The sequence below is a fragment of the Giraffa tippelskirchi genome, chromosome 7 (genome assembly GCF_054371585.1).
Source record: "Giraffa tippelskirchi isolate mGirTip1 chromosome 7, T2T-mGirTip1v1.2.pri, whole genome shotgun sequence".
Classification (NCBI taxonomy): domain Eukaryota; kingdom Metazoa; phylum Chordata; class Mammalia; order Artiodactyla; family Giraffidae; genus Giraffa; species Giraffa tippelskirchi.
The window spans coordinates 77234115-77252500 of NC_137281.1; the positions used below are offsets into that span (position 1 = coordinate 77234115).

At 37.9% G+C, this 18386-nt stretch overlaps 1 protein-coding gene and 1 pseudogene across 6 annotated transcripts in view; one reads left to right on the forward strand and one right to left on the reverse strand.

Annotated features, from left to right (window-relative positions):
- Positions 1-18386, reverse strand: part of HOMER1 (homer scaffold protein 1) — a 213948-nt gene that overhangs the window by 170836 nt on the left and 24726 nt on the right. The window lies entirely within an intron of this gene.
- On the forward strand, positions 17960-18272 carry LOC145512321 (cAMP-dependent protein kinase inhibitor alpha pseudogene; annotated as a pseudogene).

Consider the following 18386-nt stretch of genomic DNA (forward strand, 5'->3'; position numbering starts at 1 on the left):
AGATAGAGAAGTCAGTTCATGAGGGTACCTGCTGGGAACTACGAGACATGTAAATAGGAAACAGCTTTGAACTTTAGAAAAGTAAATTCAGTAGCACTGAAGACAGTGGGTTGGCAAAAGCGTAAGATATTAAGAAGAGGTGGCAAGAATACACAGAAGAACTATACAAAAAAGATCTTCATGACCCAGATAACCACGATGGTGTGATCACTCGCCTAGAGCCAGACATCCTGGAATGTGAAGTCAAGTGAGCCTTAGGAAGCATCACTACGAACACAGCTCGTGGAGGTGATGGAATTCCAGTTGAGCTATTTCAAATCCTAAAAGATGATGCTGTGAAAGTGCTGCACTCAAGATGCCAGCAAATTTGGAAAACTCGGCAGTGGCCACAGACTGGAAAAGGTCAGTTTTCATTCCAATCCCAAAGAAAGGCAATGCCAAAGAATGCTCAAACTACCACACAGTTGTACTTACCTCACACACTGGCAAAGTAATGCTCAAAATTCTCCAAGGCAGGCTTCAACAGTACGTGAACCGTGAATTTCCAGATGTTCAAGCTGGTTTTAGAAAAGGCAGAGGAACCAAGGTCAAACTGCCAACATCCATTGGATCATCCAAAAAGCAAGAGAGTTCCAGAAAAACATCTACTTCTGCTTTATTGACTATGCCAAAGCCTTTGACGGTGTGGATCACAATAAACTGTGGAAAATTCTTCAAGAGATGGGAATACCAGACCACCTGACCTGCCTCCCGAGAAATCTGTATGCAGGTCAGGAAGCAACAGTTAGAACTGGACATGGAACAACAGATTGGTTCCAGATAGGTAAAGGAGTATGTCAAGGCTGTATATTGTCACCCTGCTTATTTAACTTATATGCAGAGTACATCATGTGAAATGCCGGGCTGGATGAAGCACAAGCTGGAATCAAGATTGCCAGGAGAAATATCAATAACCTCAGATATGCAGATGACCCCACCCTTACGGCAGAAAGCGAAGAAGAACTAAAGAGCCTCTTGATGAAAGTGAAAGAGGAGAGTGAAAAAGTTGGCTTAAAGCTCAACATTCAGAAAACTAAGATCATGGAATCTGGCCCCATCACTTCATGGCAAATAGATGGGGAAGCAATGGAAACAGTGACAGACTTTATTTTGGGGGCTCCAAAATCACTGCAGATGGTGACTGCAGCCATGAAATTAAAAGACACTTGCTCCTTGGAAGAGAAGTTATGACCAACCTAGACAGCATATTAAAAAGCAGAGACATTACATTGCAACCCAAGTCTGTCTAGTCAAAGCTATGGTTTTTCCAGTAGTCATGTATGGATGTGAGAGTTGGATGGTGAAGAAAGCTGATCGCCGAAGAATTGATGTTTTTGAACTGTGGTGTTGGAGAAGACTCTTGAGAGTCCCTTGGACTGCAAAGAGATCCAACCAGTCCATCCTAAAGGAAATCAGTTGTGAATATTCACTGGAAGGACTGATGCTGAAGCTGAAACTCCAATCCTTTGGCCACCTGATGTGAAGAACTGACTCATCTGAAAGGACCCTGATGCTGGGAAAGACTGAAGGCAGGAGGAGAAGGGGAGGACAGAAGATGAGATGGTTGGATGGCATCACCAACTCAATGGACACGAGTCTGAGTAATCTCTGGGAGTTGGTGATGGACAGGAAGGCCTGGAATGCTGCAGTCCATGGGGTCGCAAAGAGTCAGACACGACTGAGCGACTGAACTGAACTGAACATTGGACATAGGGATGCTAGTCAGAACTTTACAAAGGATCCCAAGTATTAAAAAAATAAAATAAAAAGGATAGGAGGTTAGGGAGTGGAATGAAGACATGAAAAGTGATTAAAGGTAAATTAAGAAAGTAAACACAGTATGATTAAGTAACAGTTTGGATGTAGGGCAGTGTTTCATCACACTGGGGTGAGCTATTGCCCCGGGGACACTTCTCAAAGTCTGAAGACAATTTGGACGGTCACAGCTGAGGAAGACTGCTACTGGCTTCTAATGGGAAGAAGCCAGGGATGTTGCTAAATATTTATAATGCACAGCACAGCCCCCTACAACAAAAAACTATCCAGCCAAAAATGTCAACAGTGCCAAGGTTAAGAAATTGTCTCCTGGGTTTCTGGTCTGGATAACTGAAAAGAAGACAGTGCCACTAGGCAGGATACTAAACAAAAAATAAAGTCAGGAACTGGGGGCTGGTTCATGAAGGAAAGATGAGCTCAGTTTTGACCAAGTTCAAAAGCATACAGGGTTTGCATGTAAAACTATCAGGAAGGGAACTTAAAATGTTACTTTGGGATTCAACAGAGAAACCAGGCTGGAGTGAAAAGTTTTGAGAATCATTAAGAGAGATTATCACTAGTCTATTTAAGATACATATCAATATTAAATATGTGGATAAATTTCATTTTAGAGAAAAGCTGCAGAAAGCAGTAGAGAAGCTATACCTGAAATTTCAAAGCTCTTATCTCTTAAAGGATCTGAAAAGCATTTAACACAGATTATCCCAAGTGTTCAAGTGGTAATACTTTTTCAAATAAACTGGATGGCACTCGTAAATAAAGGTTAGACACACTACTTCTTTAATAACAATTCACACAAAACCAACTGCATCAAATACCAGCATTTTCCAAAGTATGGTCTATGGAACAAAAGTCCTAGAACTGAGTGTTCCATGTTTAAATAAGTACTGCAAACATCATACGTGTCTCACTCTGAAACATTTATAAAGCATGTTAATATAAAGTTCTGAGAAGTCCTGCAGTAAAGAAATCCATTTAACCCTGAATAACCCAGCATACAGCAAAATGATCTAACCCCAGAATTCTTCATGGAACACAGTTAACACCTCATAGGACTTAGATTTATAACTACAATATGAGAATGGAAAAATAAGTTTTGGGGTAAATCCATCTCACCAAAAGCCAATTTTTATATTCTACCATCTTTATTGACATTACTATTACCAGTATACATATATATATATATACATATATAAAGCATAATACAAAATCGAGGCCTTTAGTCCTTAACTTACTACAGTATGGTTTCTTAAATAGATATACCACAGAGTAACTCTCCTAAGAAATTAAACATTAATCTAAAAATCAATTTTAAAAGCAAATAGGTTTTTGCAGGGAATGCTTTAAATGAGCTTAGAGAAACAAAACTAAACACAGACACACAGAGAGACACACACACATACTTTAATCTTAGAAAATCTACTGCATAATTTCTTCCATCAATAGTTCATGACCTGTTAAAAGAGGTTACTTGAGAATTTTTCAGAAGGTTCATAAAATAATTCTAAAAGTTGGTATAAGAATAATTCTGGAGATCCTGGGCCTCCCTGATGGCTCAGTAGTAAAGAATCCGCCTGCCAATGCAGGAGACATGAGTTTGATACCTGGTTGAGGAGGATCCCACATGCTGTGGAGCAACTAATGCATGCATCACAACTATTGAGCCTGTGCTCTAGAGTCCAGGACCCACAACTATTGAGCTCATCGTGTGCTGCAATTCCTGAAGCCCGCAGGCCTAGAGGCTGTGTCCTGCAACAAGAGAATCCAAGGCAATGAGAAGCCCTCACACTGCAACCAAGAGTAGTCCTTGCTCACCACAACTGGAAAAAAGCTCGCAGAGCAAAGACGACCCAGCACAGCCAAAAATAGATAAATAAAATGCTTTAAAAAAGAATTCTGAATGTCGTAATCGTGGGCTAAAACTCTGTATAGTACTACATACAGTAATGAACTCTACAATTTGATATGGATATAGAAAACTGGAGGGATGTAAACACTAGCTGGCCCTGAGGAAAATGTAGTAAAATCAGAATTTTGTTTCAGAAATAAAGTTTATTTAAACTCATAAAAATTGACAAAGAATTACTGCATTTAACTTTCAGGCATCTATCTGTATGATAAGAATGGAAGATCATGAAAAACTGAAGCAAAACAAAAAAACTATTTGCCAAGAGAAATAAAAGCTCTAGATCTAGGAATAAAACAAAAAGCTAACATTTGTCATTCAGATAGCTTTGGTTAAAAAGAAAAATCAATGATGATTTTTTTTAAAAAATTACTACTGAAGTTTATACTATTGCAAATATTAACTGATCGCCCAATGGAGTTTTGTTCTAAGGAAGTGTAAAAGTATGGGTCCAATAAATACAACCAAGCTCAAGGGAGAAAGAGTAATTATACATTTCCCAGTCTTCGTTTAATACCTAGCTTACAAATATCCTTTTCAGAAATGTAAGTACAATTACATATTGTAGCAAAGTGGATATAAAGAAAGTTATGATTTCAAACAATTCCCAGACTTTCTACTTAATTTTCCAAAAGAAAGTAGCCTGGCAGAGATATAAGAAACAAGGTAGATGATACCCTCCATGAACAGTTTGACATTGTTACAGACACTGCTGGCTAACTATCCACCAACTGTTCCTCCTGGCTTTTTCCTAGCACCCTCCTCCACGTCTGTGATCATCAATGCAACTGATGCATTTGCATCAATTGATCATCAATGCAATTCTATCCTCCTTGCCAGAAGCCTGCTTAGGAATGAACCTCTGAAGCAGTTGTGGCTAATGAGATAATCAGGGAAAGTTTGCTGGAAGCTTCTGGGTACACCCACAAAAAGATACACACATAAGAAGGGATGTTCTCTTGAATAATATTGTGTTTGCAGTGACACCCAGACTTGAAGAGTCATTTTAGGACCTTGAGGGCAGCTAGTGCTGTGCTAAGTCACTCAGTAGTGTCTGACTCTTTGTGACCCCATGGGCTGTCGCCCACCAGGCTCCTCTGTCCATGGGATTCTCCAGGCAAGAGTACTGGAGTGGGTTGCCATTTCCTGCTCCAGGGGATCTTCCAGACCCAGGGATCGAACCCACGCCTCTTGTGTTTCCTGCATTGGCAGGTGGGTTCTTTATCATGAGTGCCACCTGGGAAGCCGGAGGGCAGTTAACCTGAGAAGAAAGCCAACATTGTGAAGTAGAGTAGATGGAAAAATCAAGAATCTGGTTCCTTGATTATGTCATTGACTCAACGAATCAGCCTGCAGGCTTTTTACGTGATAAAACAAGCTTCCTAGTTATTCCAGGCAATTGTCATTTAAAAAATTACACAAATGATAATTGAAGAGAGGTTTACATACAATAAACTCTGAAACAACACGTTCCCCCATAAAATGTGACTGGTGGTCTTCCAGTTCTACTGGCTGTCTAGCTACACACTGGTCATTCATTAACTTTGCAACACAGACCCACAGTACACACAATTACATTTTTAGGGCGCCATTTAATACTGTAGAGGTAATCAACGGAAAAATTTATAGGACTGACTGAGATGGCTGGAAGAAATATGGAAATCGTAAAAGTTCATTATCAATGGACTTTCTGCTATAAGGATTTAGTATCCAAATCTTTTAATCAAGAAATAGCAGTATAACAGCATATTAGAGATACGTAGGCAACTACCAAGAGAAACAAAAATCAGAATTTGTAAAAGCAGTTGCCCGTGGGGATGGAGCTAGATGAAGGAAGAGATGAGAAAGGAAACTAGTACTCACCTTTACAAACTTTTAAGTATTATTTAACTTTTAAAACTTGTAACAAACTGGACTAAAAGACCTTCTTCAGTGGCACAGTGAAGGAAGCTACACTTACATCTCAGTTAACACTAAGAAAGGAATGCTTTAGGGATCACTATTGAAGACTGCCAAAGAATCACAGAATAAGTGACAATTTTTAGCTTGGAACTCAACTAACAGTACAGAACAGAATGTATGAAAGCATTCTTATTATTCATAAAAGGGAAGAAAGGAAAAGTAGGAGAGGAGCAGAAATCCAGAGGTGCCTGACTATCGGTCTGAAGTGTTGGAGGAATGTCCACTTCCCTCCTTCATTGGAAGTAAATACACTGGAAGGAAGACAAAGAACATTCCATCTTTAGCTTGGTTTTTGGAATCTGAAATGGAAGGAGAAGCTGTACAATACCCGCTAAGGCCAAAAGGATATGGGCAAGGAGTGGGCGGACACTAGCGACTGTTAAACGTCACGTGTAATGCCTGAAGAATTGTTTCAGCACAGCATGTCTTCACACAAGCTGGAGCTCAAGCACTGAAATTTCCTCAAAAGCACTGTCCTATACTAGTCAATAATATAAATTGTAATTCCACTGGGTTATCAGGTAATTGGTTTAAATCCTCCCCAACCCCACCACCCGGTTCTACTCCCCACAACACCATGCCTCTAAGAGAAATCTTACCGACTAAAAGAGCTATGTTGACGCTGCTCGAAGATTATGACTGCGTATTACCAACTATGTGTTTCTATTACCATGTTATGTAACAGGTGATTACTTACCCATTTTTAATTTTCTTTAAAAAAACAAACACCACGGGCTCTTCCTGAGGTAAAGCAAAGTTTATTCTACTGATGGCTACCCGCACACAGTTGTACCACAACAGCGCCATCTAGTGATGCACCCAAAACAAGGCCGGTGTTTTCTTTTTGTTTTTGTTTTTTTTCAGGGGTTCCCCGGTGGCTCAGACGGGAAAGCTAAAGCGTCTGCCTGCAATGACGAAGACCTGGGTTCGATCCCTGGGTCGGGAAGATCCCCTGGAGAAGGAGATGGCAACCCACTCCAGTATTCTTGCCTGGAGAATCCCATGGACAGAGAAGCCTGGTGGGCTACAGTCCATGGGGTAGCAAAGAGTTGGACATGAAAGAGTGATTTCACTTTCACATGTTTTTTTAAACTTCCAAGTTTACTACACAGCAAATACAAAATTGTAAAGGACATTGCTATAATGTAAGTATACTGACTTAAAATGTGACACCAATGACTACAAAATGTCTTTTCTGGAAGAATTTTTTTTTAAAGTGTATGATCTGAATTCCTTGGTCTTTGAACTGGTTAAGTACACATTCAAATAAAAGATTTTTTAAGAAAATCATTGTTATCATAAAAATTGCACATCAGAAATATTTTTATGACATCAAGTATTTGATTTAATTAGCATATCTAAAGAAACTATATCTAAACTATATCTAAAGAAAGCATATCTAAAGAAACTATAATCAAATAAACTAAAATTTTCAATTAAGAGTTTAAGATTACTAAATTATAAAATTATACTTCAACAGTAACAACACTGTTTTATACTCATACACCAGCCCTCCTTTTAAGAGGTTTTGTGTTTTTTTTTTTAATCAATCTTAGCCCTTTCATTAAGCCACAGCACTAGTTATTAAGAGATTATAGTACTTCTTTTCCTTGGGCACTTCAATCAGTAGCTACATTTAAAAGATTAAAAGTATATGCTCAAATTCATAGGAAAGAGCAAATAAACCCACTCAATGTATATATTTAAGCAACAGCTTCAGTACTCAAAGAACCTTGCTATTTATTAAATAACTTCCAACTGACATCATCCCTGTCCCACTTGCCCATTTAAAATTCTATTCATTTCAGATAAAATATTTGGTATTTTAAAATATACGGTAACTCAATTACATTCAAAAGTAGCACTGTACTTTCAATTACACTGGACTTTAAACATTCTTCTTTCCCCAGATGATTTCCACTGAATAATGCTATATTCTGAGAACTCACAGTATACACTAGGGAAATCGAAGGAAATAGCCTCTTGTTAGTGACAATTTAATTCTTGTTAATACATGTGGCACATTCCTAAAGACTCAAAATAAGTAATTTTCTAGTAGACATTCAAATTTAATTTTTATATTTTTGTACCAAATTGTTTCTGACATACTTCAAAATGGAGGGGTGAGTAGGAGAGTAGCAAACGTTTATTAGTCAAATTTTTAACTTGGAGTCATTAAAACTTTTTCCTGGCTTATCATCAAAAAATCATTTTAACACATAAAACACATCTAATGTTAAACTAGAGGTCCAAAGAAACAACACAGTTGTCTTCTCAAATGTTACACTCCTCGGTGCTTTCCAGATAGTAAATACCACCAGTCCATTCCCACTCTTATTTCTCTCTGCAATTCTCATTCCAACAGCCCTTAGGCTTGGAAGTGACTCTCACTTTCATCTGATCAAGTTTTCTCTAGTCACAGCTAATAATTAGATTTATCTCCTTTCTGAGTGGTCCTCAAGTAGTTTAGCTACAAATCTACCAATGAACAGCATCTGGTATTGTATGCATGGGAGCCACCCGTTCCCAGTCTCTCAGGATACTCTAGCTTTGTATTATTTTATTTTTCAATCAAAAAAGGCTGTATTAAATGTAACTAAAAGTGATTTATGTTTCCAATTCTTGTCAGCTTTTCAGGTAACAAAAATTATAGGCAAAATTCTGTCAGATGCTATGTCCCAGTTTGGGGTTTTGCAAATATAATCCCTGTAACGATGTGATGTTTTGCTCAAATGCGTTAGATTTATTTCACAACAATGGTATAACAGTTCAGTCATTATGGTATCACAAAAGCCCAAACAAACACATCTGTTTTTCACTGACCAAAAATTTGATTCAGCAATACAATAAGCTAGATTTGGTTAGCTGGTTGGTTGTTTACTACTTAGCTTTTCTGAAAATGAATTTACTAGAGGTAAATTACTAGAGGCAGCTGACTGCTGAACCACCTACAAGAGATAATCACTAGAGATTAAAGAGAATCTGACATACATTATATACTCAGAGCTTATGAGAAAACACTGGGTTACAACCCAGAGGGTTATAATCAATTTAATGGGTATTTTAAAAAATGACTGAAAATGTAAAATATCAGAGTGTATCAGAGTATATCACACTTGGTAAGGGTATACGCATTGTTTCATGAAATTCTGGCTACATATTTATATTAATTTGTCACAAAGTAGGACTTTTTTTTAAATTGTGGATCATGGTCAAAAAGTTTAAAAACTTAGATCTACAAACTGTTTTATTCAATGTTCATGAAAACCCTGTGAAGCAGGTATACAACACCCATTTCACAGTACAAAAGCAGAGGTCCCAAATGACTTCTCCAAAGTCACAGCTAGGAAATGATATGAATAAGCATATTTTTTAAACTGCAAACGGAAATGAAAGTCAACCTCACTAGAAACTAAAGAACTGCAAATTAAAACCACGAGTTATCATTTTTTTCACCTGTCAAAACAGGAAACCATTTTTTTTTAATGAAAAAGTTCAGCAATAGAGTTTAAGGAAATCTGATATTTTCAGAAGCAGCTGGTGGGAGTATAAATTAGTCAAGTCTTCCCAAAAACACTTTGACAATGCATATCAGAAGCTTTAAATTTTTGTGCATATCCTTCGACAGAGCAATTCCATTCTAGGAATTTACCTTAAGGAAATAATCATGAATGTATATATATATATATATATATATATATATATATATGTAGAGATTTAGCTATAAGGATGTATCACCACACTGTTTTTAAGCAAAGATTGTAAATTACGTCCAATGATATAAGATCAAATAAATCATGGTGTGTGCGTGTTGCTCAATTGTGTTGACTCTCTGTGACCCTATGGACATGGTCCATATTTGGACCATATAATGGATCCATACAATGGAATCCTATGTAGCTACTAAAAAACAAAGTTGTTGAATATTCAGTGACATAAGGTGTCCAGTATAGTAAATAAAAAGTTTATATATAACATTGACACAGTAGAATTCAATTTTTCTTTAAAAATTTATCTGCATTTGAACCTTGCACAACATGGGGGTTAGGGACACCAATTCTCTGCATGGCCAAAAATTCAGGTACAACTTTACAGTTGACCCTCTGTATCTGTGGAGTCAGCCAACCTTGGATTGTGCAGTACTGCAGTATGTATTTAGTGAAAAAAAATCCATAGAGGATATATGTATATTCGGCCTTGTCCTGCCTTCCCTTCTCCCAATACAGAAACCAGAGTGATCCTTCCAAAAATCCAAGCTAGTATTAAAATATTTCAGGAGAAAAAAAAGAAAAGGTTGAGAGGTCAGGACAAACCAAGTAAGACAAAATGAGATAGCAACTGAAATGGGTATGAAAATGGTGGTACAGGAGACTGTACCATTTTCTACTTTTTTTGTATGTCTAAAACATTTCATAACATAGAATGTTAAAGTAATAAAACCTAAATCAGATGAGTCATTGCTCAAAATCCTCCAATGCCTCCCCATCTCACAGTAAAAGCCAAAGTCCTGAAAAGGTCTAACGCCCTTCCATCGGTGTGTCTCCACCCTGGCTGCATTGCGAACACCTGACCCCAAGCCCTGGACTCAACGGTCTGGTGGGCAGCCCCACTTCCAAGCTGATTCTCCTGTGGAATCACATCTCAGGTCAGGAGGAAGAACCACTCACAGTATGGCCCCTGCTCCCTCTCCAACCTGTCAGTAGCTTCTTGTTTTTTGTTCCAGCCATGATGGGCCTCCTTGTTTCTTACACGTGGCCAAGCACCCCTTACGTCGGGGTCTTTGCCTGAAGTAGTCTTTCCCCTCAGATCTAGCAACTTCCTTTGCCTCCTTCTGGTGCTTACTCAAGCGTTCCTTTCTCAGTGAGACCTTCCTGGTTGCTCTGTGTAAACACTGTAGCCCTTCCTCTCCTCTCCCAGGACTCCCCATTCCCCTTCTTCACTGTTCCCCACAGCGTTTATCACCATTTAACATACAACATACTTTCTTATTTATTATCCCTCTCCTGCAGCTAAAGTGTTATCTCCTTAAGGGCAAGGAGTTTGCCATTTTTTATCAGGGCTGTGTTCCCAGCAACTCAAATACCTGGCACATATTAGGCACTCAGAAAATACTTAATAAATGAATAAATGATTATATATCAAGACATTTAGACTTCTTGGTGGTGGGATTACAAATGCCTTATTTTTTATCACAACTTTTCAATATGTGAACATGTACTATGTTTATAATTAGGAAAAATTTAAGCAAATAATTTTAACGCAATGTATTTTCTTGCTTTAAAAAAGCACAGCTAGTGGAATGTTGTCTTAGTGATTACACCAACAAATACATATGTAAACATTCACTGAGCTCTCGAGTTGTGCACTTTACTGAACATAAGCCTTAAATTTTTTTTAAAAAAGTGAATGACAGTTCACGCTTAAAAGTATTACAGCCAAAGTGATAATGGAGTCATGTAGCAAACAGATTTGAGGACACTCTTGCCTACAGAATACTTCTTACAAATCATCCACAAATTTCCACTGATGATAATTTCTTTCCATCAAATAGGTCTGCTCAGAATTCTCTTTATGGTGCGTAAAAATACCTAGAGTTATCCTGTACAACGATAACCTAAAACTATTTGTGCATCTTTAATTGTGAACCAGCAAGCTTGTCCTAAGAAATCCTGTAAAATATCAACTCCAAGAAAGCCAGTCATCTAAGGCTAGAGACAGTTCCCTAACTGGTTCTCCAGGTAACACAGCATAGATGATGATGGATTATCTAAACATTAAGTAAACTACTGGGGCTTCTCTGGTGGCTCAGTGGTAAAGAATCTGCCTGCCAATGCACGAGACACAAGTTCAATCCCTGGGTCAGCAGAATCCCCTGGAGAAAGAACTAGCAACCCACTCCAGTGTTCTTGCCTGGGAAATCCCATGGACAGAGGAGCCTGGTGGGCTACAGTCCATGGGGTCACAAAAGAGTCAGACATGACTAGTGACTAAACAACAAGTACAGATATTAGCTGAACCAATCGATAAATAGAGAAGTATCGATCCTACTAAAGCCTTTGTGTTTGGCAGGCATTCCACACTAAGTGGATAATACCAGAATTCCAATTAAGGTTGCCTCAGCCAACTAGTCAGTGACCACTTAGGAACCAGTTATCTTCAATTCATCTATAAACGTCATACCCTGGATTCTGGACAAAGTCGTAAAATCTACTCTTAAATCTTTCCTACTCAAAAACAGCCTCCCACCATGTGAAAAGACCTCTAGAGTCTCAATCAAATGCTCTTTTGAGACATTGGAGAAAAACAAGTTAGTCTTACTTCTCAAGAAGAGAACAGTGGTATTAACAGCAAGGGTATTACAAACTGCATGTGAGCACAGCACGTCATCATATGACAATTTTACATCATGGTAATAAAAAGAAATTGCTTCAGAAATAAATATGACTAGACCATGGAGGAAAATGCAAATTTTCTATGAATTTATAAGCTAAGACATAACACTTAAACAAAAAAAAATCACAGCTTTCTATCCCCAGCATCCTAAATGCATTCATTCTTTTCTACTATTTTCTACTTTGGCAGAAACATCAAAAGTATTTAAGAATTCTGCTATCATAAATTATTCAAGACTAAACCTTCCCTCCCCTCTGTATTATTAATCAGTCAGAAAGCAAATTTCTGCTTATAACAATTGCTTAGAAGAAAGCCTTCACTGAATTAAGATTTAAAGTTCTCCCCTGAATCTCTCAGCGGATTAACAATAATAAACTCCTATTGGATCCCTGTAATATTCATTATTCCGTATGACACTGCTAAGGAAAGACTTGTCTGCTTGCTGTTATGCCCAAGCAAGACTACAACTCAACTGCTGAAGCTCAGCCAGCCGTGTTCCCTTTTCCACTAATACTAGTCTGCTGTATTTATTCCTGTTTCTTTTCAACACCGTCTTTAACCATCCTGCTTTACCTTGTTCCTGATTTTGCAACTTATTGGAAATTCTCCATAGTAACAAATATTACAGGATATAATAAAAACTGAATAGCTTAAACATTACTTATTGAATTTGAAAAAGTGATAGTGACCCTCAAAAGTTGAGATTTTAGCCTTTAGCAGTTGGAATGTTTCCCTTTTATAAATCAATGAGCATATAAATTAACAACAATTTCCACCATTTGTGCCAAAAGAATAAACCCATATACTGGATGATTCAAATTAAGAAATTCAAATATGCTACTCTTAAACTTGAAAACAAAAGCTTAAACTTACAAAACAGATGTGTGGTAAAATTTTTGGTTATTTAATCCTCTCAACCTTTGTGAGGTAGTTCCTATTACCCTTCTTTTCAACATGAAGAAGTTGGAGTGTGTTACTTTCTCAAGATGACATACGGCAGAGCCAGCACACAAACACAGCCTGGCTCTAGAGCCCGCATTGTATCCTATACCAACTCCTTGGATGGGAAAAGAATCCTTTTGCCAGGTAAACCGAAGTTCATGGCTGTAACGAAACTCTTGCCTGGCCCCTGGGCTGAAATTTTGTTGACAGAAGTGGGGTAGCATAGTTACACAACTGTGCTTACTATGCAAGTTAAGCACTATTAAAGAGTACTTAAGTGTTTCCATGGGATTTATCAATATATATGGGCAATGGTTTCACTTACCTTTTACTTGTATTTTGAAAACAAGTTGTATTATAACATTCATTGGAATGACAGTGTGGTTTGGAAGAATCTAAAAACTTATTTTTAGTCATGCCAATTACGATAGTTCCTGATCTTTCCTTCTGCAAGAAAGTTAACTCTCTGATCTTGTATTTTGACACAAGAATGTCACCTCTTAAACAAAATACAATAGTAATAACAGTGTTAGCCTGTCTGAGGTGAAAACATTGGTCTTTGAAACTAGAAGTTATTAATTCCAGTGTATCTTATATCTGCTTCAGACACCGGCTAGACTTCATCACACAGGGCAGTTCTGAAAAGGATTATATGACAGGAATAATATGGATATTTTGACAAAAGAGGAAGTATACACTTACAAAAAAACTTTCTACTTTCTCCTTATTGTTTTTCCTATCTTGATTTGGTTTCTTTCTGGCAAAAATATTTAAGAATTTAATTCTATCAACATTTTACTGAACACTTCACCTCTGATAATGGAGTTTTTCCAGGAAAATGTTTCCTTTCACTTTAAAAATGTAATTCCCTAACTAGTTGTACTTGTGGGAAAGTTCTATATACTTCTTGTGAAAGTGCTCTGAACCATTACAGGATTCCTACACATACAAACACACATACACACACACACACACACACACACTAGGTGAAATTATAAAAAGTCAATGTAAAATGGGAGATGAATAGAAGACTTCAGTAAACTGACAGATCTTTTAAATTTAGGGCTGCAAAAAAAATTAAACCATTTGAAAAACAGGATTCGGTATCCTCTTGAAATGACTATGGAAGGTTGAATAATGATGTCCAGGTCCTAATACCTAGAACCTCTGAATGTTACCTTGTTGGCAAAAGGGATTTTGCAGCTGTGATTGAGTGACGACTCCTTAGATGGAGAGATTCTTCTGGATTATGCTAGCGTTAGCGCTGGTCACTCAGTCATATCCAGCTCTTTGCGACCCCATGGACTGTAGCCTTCCAGGCTCCTGTCCATGGATTATGCTCGTGGACCCTAAATGTAATCATAAGTGTCCTTAAGAAGGTGGCAGAGGGAGATTTAAGTCAAGAAGAAGGTTATGTGACAAAGGAAGAAGAGTCAGGGAGACAGGAAGATGCTACACTGCTGGCTCTGGAATGAAGCAGAGGCCATAAACCATGAATGCAAGGAAGGCAGCTCTAGAAGGTGGAAAAGGCAAGGAGACCATTCTCCCCTAGAGCTTCCCGAGGGACTGCCGCCCTGCTGACACCTGGTTTCACCCCTGGGCGACTGCCTTCGGACTTCTGACATCTAGAACTGCAGGAGAATAAATGTATGTTATCTTGATACCAACTTTGTGGTAACTTATTACAGCAGACATAGGAAACTAATACACTAATACAAATCTTCATCCAGTTAAAACCTATTAACCCTCTGCCATTTATAGAATTTATTTATTCTAAATTCAGTTAAAAATAAGTTTCTCCTCACACATCTCAAATAATATATCTACTTAATAAGGACGGAATTACTGAAAAACTAGCATAAAAATCTTAATAGAAGCAACTTTGAATTTATTAAAGCAATTTTAGGCAAGCTGTTTGCCAACTGAATATCTTCAACTGCATGTAATTGGATGAAAATTAAAGCTCAAGAATAACTCTTTCCATAGGAAGAGTTACAGTAATTGTTCAAAGGTAAAAAAATAGTATCCCCATTTAAAACCAGCATATGATTCAAAGTAGCAGTGTTGCAAAATGAAATAGCTAAAAGGTAGAAAAAAAGGTAGAGGAAGAAAGTATCAGTAACATTTTGTTGAATTCCGATTACATGTAAATACCCTGTATAAATTCTCATTTCTATCTCAAAACAACTCTAAGAGAGAAAAGAAGTTCTGTTAAAAAAAGATGTGGAGGAGGGGGTAGTTTAAATAATTGGCCAAAGGTCACAGCTAGTATTGGTATTTCTATGATTCACATCCAAGACTAGCTCCAAAACCCAAGAGCTTTCACCACTCCCTAAGATAATGGAGTCTGACAATGAAAACCAAACTTACGTTTCATTTTTCTTTATTCTTGAATTGCTCACTGACCAATTCAAAATCTCCTAAGTTGTAAATCTTTGTTACTGTCATGCTAACAAAATACATTCTACTTCCTCGTTCCCTCTGAGATGAGCATTATATAACTATACAAGTTATTATCTCCATATAGATATTAGAAAATATCCTGCTTCTTTCCTTAGGCCCTTCTATAAGAATATTTAGAATACAAAAATATTCAGCACTCAACAGACAAAAATTCTAAATATCTAACACTCAGAAAATTAAATCTGTAAAAGAGCAGAAAAATCAATCAACAGAAACAGACCCCAGAAATGACACAGATGACAGGACTTGTGGACAAGGACATTAAGATAGTTATTATAATGACATTCCACATATTCAGGAAGGCAGAGGAAAGCATAGCATGTTAAGCAGAGACTTGAAGATATATAAAAGCCCCAAATCAGTTTTCTGGAGATGAAAAATAAACTGGATGAAATTAACAGCAAATTAAACATTGCAGAAGGAAAGAAAACTAGCTAATCTGAAGGCACAGAAATAGAAACTACTTAAAATGAAGCACAGAGGAAAACACACAAAAAATACAGCATCAATGTAATTATTATGGAACAATTTCAAGCAGCCTAACACACATTCAATTGAAATCCTCAAAGATGGGAAAAATGGAAAAAAAAATATTTGAAGAAATTATGGTTGGAAAATTTACATACTGGATAATACCCTAAAGTCACAAACCCAAAAAGCTCTACAAATATGAAGCACAAAGAAACATGAAAAAAACCATACCAAAGGACACCATACAGCAAGGAAAGCTAAACAGCTTTCGCAGAACCAAGGTCCCAGCCCCTGCTGAGTTCTCAGTCAAGAGCCAACACTATCTTGCCAACCATATGCATGACCCATTTAAAAGTAGATCTTGTAGCCCCCAGTGAAGCCATCCCAAACAGTACCACACAGAGCAGGTATGAGCCATCCTCACCAAGCCCTGCCCAACTTGCATGTTCATGAGCTAGGTAAGTGATACCATTGTTTTAGGCTACTAAATTTTGAGTGGTCTTGTTATACAGGAAGAGATAATGAAAGCAACCTGCAAAGATCTTGAGGCTGACAAGAGCTTGGCAGTTCTAGAAACTGAAAAACACAGAGTGGCTGCAACACAGTGATAAAAAAATACCACCACCAATGCCAGCAACAAACAACAGTCAACATTCAGTATTTACTATTTTATGTGGCATCATTCTAAGTAATTTATATATATTATTTTATCATTAGAATCCTATTGGTATATACTCTTAAAACACCACCTTTAAAATATGGGGAAACCAAGGCACAGAACAGTTAAATGAGTTGCCCAAGATCATACACTCACGCAGTCTACTCAAGAGCATACATTATGAATAAAGTCATACTTCCTCTCAAAGGACAGAATGGCATAAAATTAGGTGGAGAAAGGCAGATCAAGCCCAGGTTATGTAGATCTTTATAGATCATGGTTAGAAATTTAACTGTTTATGAGTAATCAAGCACTACTGAAGAGTTTTCAGCAGGGTAGTATGTGATCTAATTAATATTTAAAAGATCTTCTGGCTGCATGTGAAGAACAAATTAGAAGGCCATAATGTTTGACACCAAGGTACTCCTTGAGAATAAAATTAAAATAACTAAAATGGTTTCATGGAAAGAATATACTGGATGGATCAAGCTGATAATACTGAGCCTCATGATCAAGGTCAACATACAAAAAGACCGAAGCCAAGACACTGCCGTGTGCCTTCTGGTGGAATGTGACAGACAAAAAAAAAGAAGTACATCACAACCACCTATGACACATTCTTCGGGGAAAACTTCAAACCTGAACCCAATCAAGCCTAGGTCTAGCTACTAGTTTACCAGAGATAGGAGAACAGAGGAACAAGTTAAAGAACACTAGGAGGACGAACATTGTTGTTGTTGTTCAGTTACTAAGTCATATCTGACTCCTTTGAGCCCTCAAGAACTATGAGGATATAGCCTGCCAGATCCTGAATGTAGAAAATTCTAGATGGCAAACAAATAAACAGCAAGAATAGGGTAGGTGCTGTAATAAGAGTAAAAGAAACTCAAGAAACATCAACCAAATGCAATGTGTAAACCATGCTCGGAGGCTGATACGAACAATCCAGTGGTTAAAAAAGACTGAGGAGGCAACTGTGGAGAACCGATCACTGATTAGATGTTAAGGAATTATTAGTGGGGTTTTTGGTATTATAATGGTATTGTACATATTTTTAATAGTCCTATTTCTTAATGGTATATATCTTAGTATTCATAGGGAAGATTATATCATGTCTAGAATTTGCTTTAAAATAATGTGAAGAGGGGGAGCGGCTGCGGCAGCTGGCAGGTGGGGTGGGGGCCGGCTGAGCTGACCACGCAGCGCCCGGCGTGGCGGCACGGCAGCCCGGGCCAGCTGACGCCTGGTGCGCTGACTCGACCGCCCCCGCGAAGTTTCCTGAGTTTCTGGGAAGGCCTGGTATCTCCAAAGGAACAGTTTCTGGTAGAAGTCTGGAGGTCTGATTCAAAAAAAAAAAATCCAGGACAGCCAATGAATTGAGGACAAGAAGGTTTCCAATCAGCCCCTGCTATGTGGATATTTGTTAGCAATGACTGATGTGGAAACTACATATGCAGATTTTATTGCTTCAGGAAGAATGGGTAGAAGAAATGCAATACGTGATATCCTGGTTTCCTCTGCAAGTGGCAACACCAATGAATTAGCCTTGAAATTAGCAGGTCTTGATATCAACAAGACAGAAGGGGAAGAAGATGCACAGCGAAAAATTCAACAGAACAAAGTAGGGAAGCCCAGGGAGAAGCAGCAAAATCTGAAAGTTAACACTCTACTTTGACCTTCATCAACACCTGACGATGTCTCCAATCTCCAGGCCTGGCTGGAATGCATTTATTTCCAAGAGTGAAAAGGGGAAGAAGAAAACGGCTGTACTGCTTT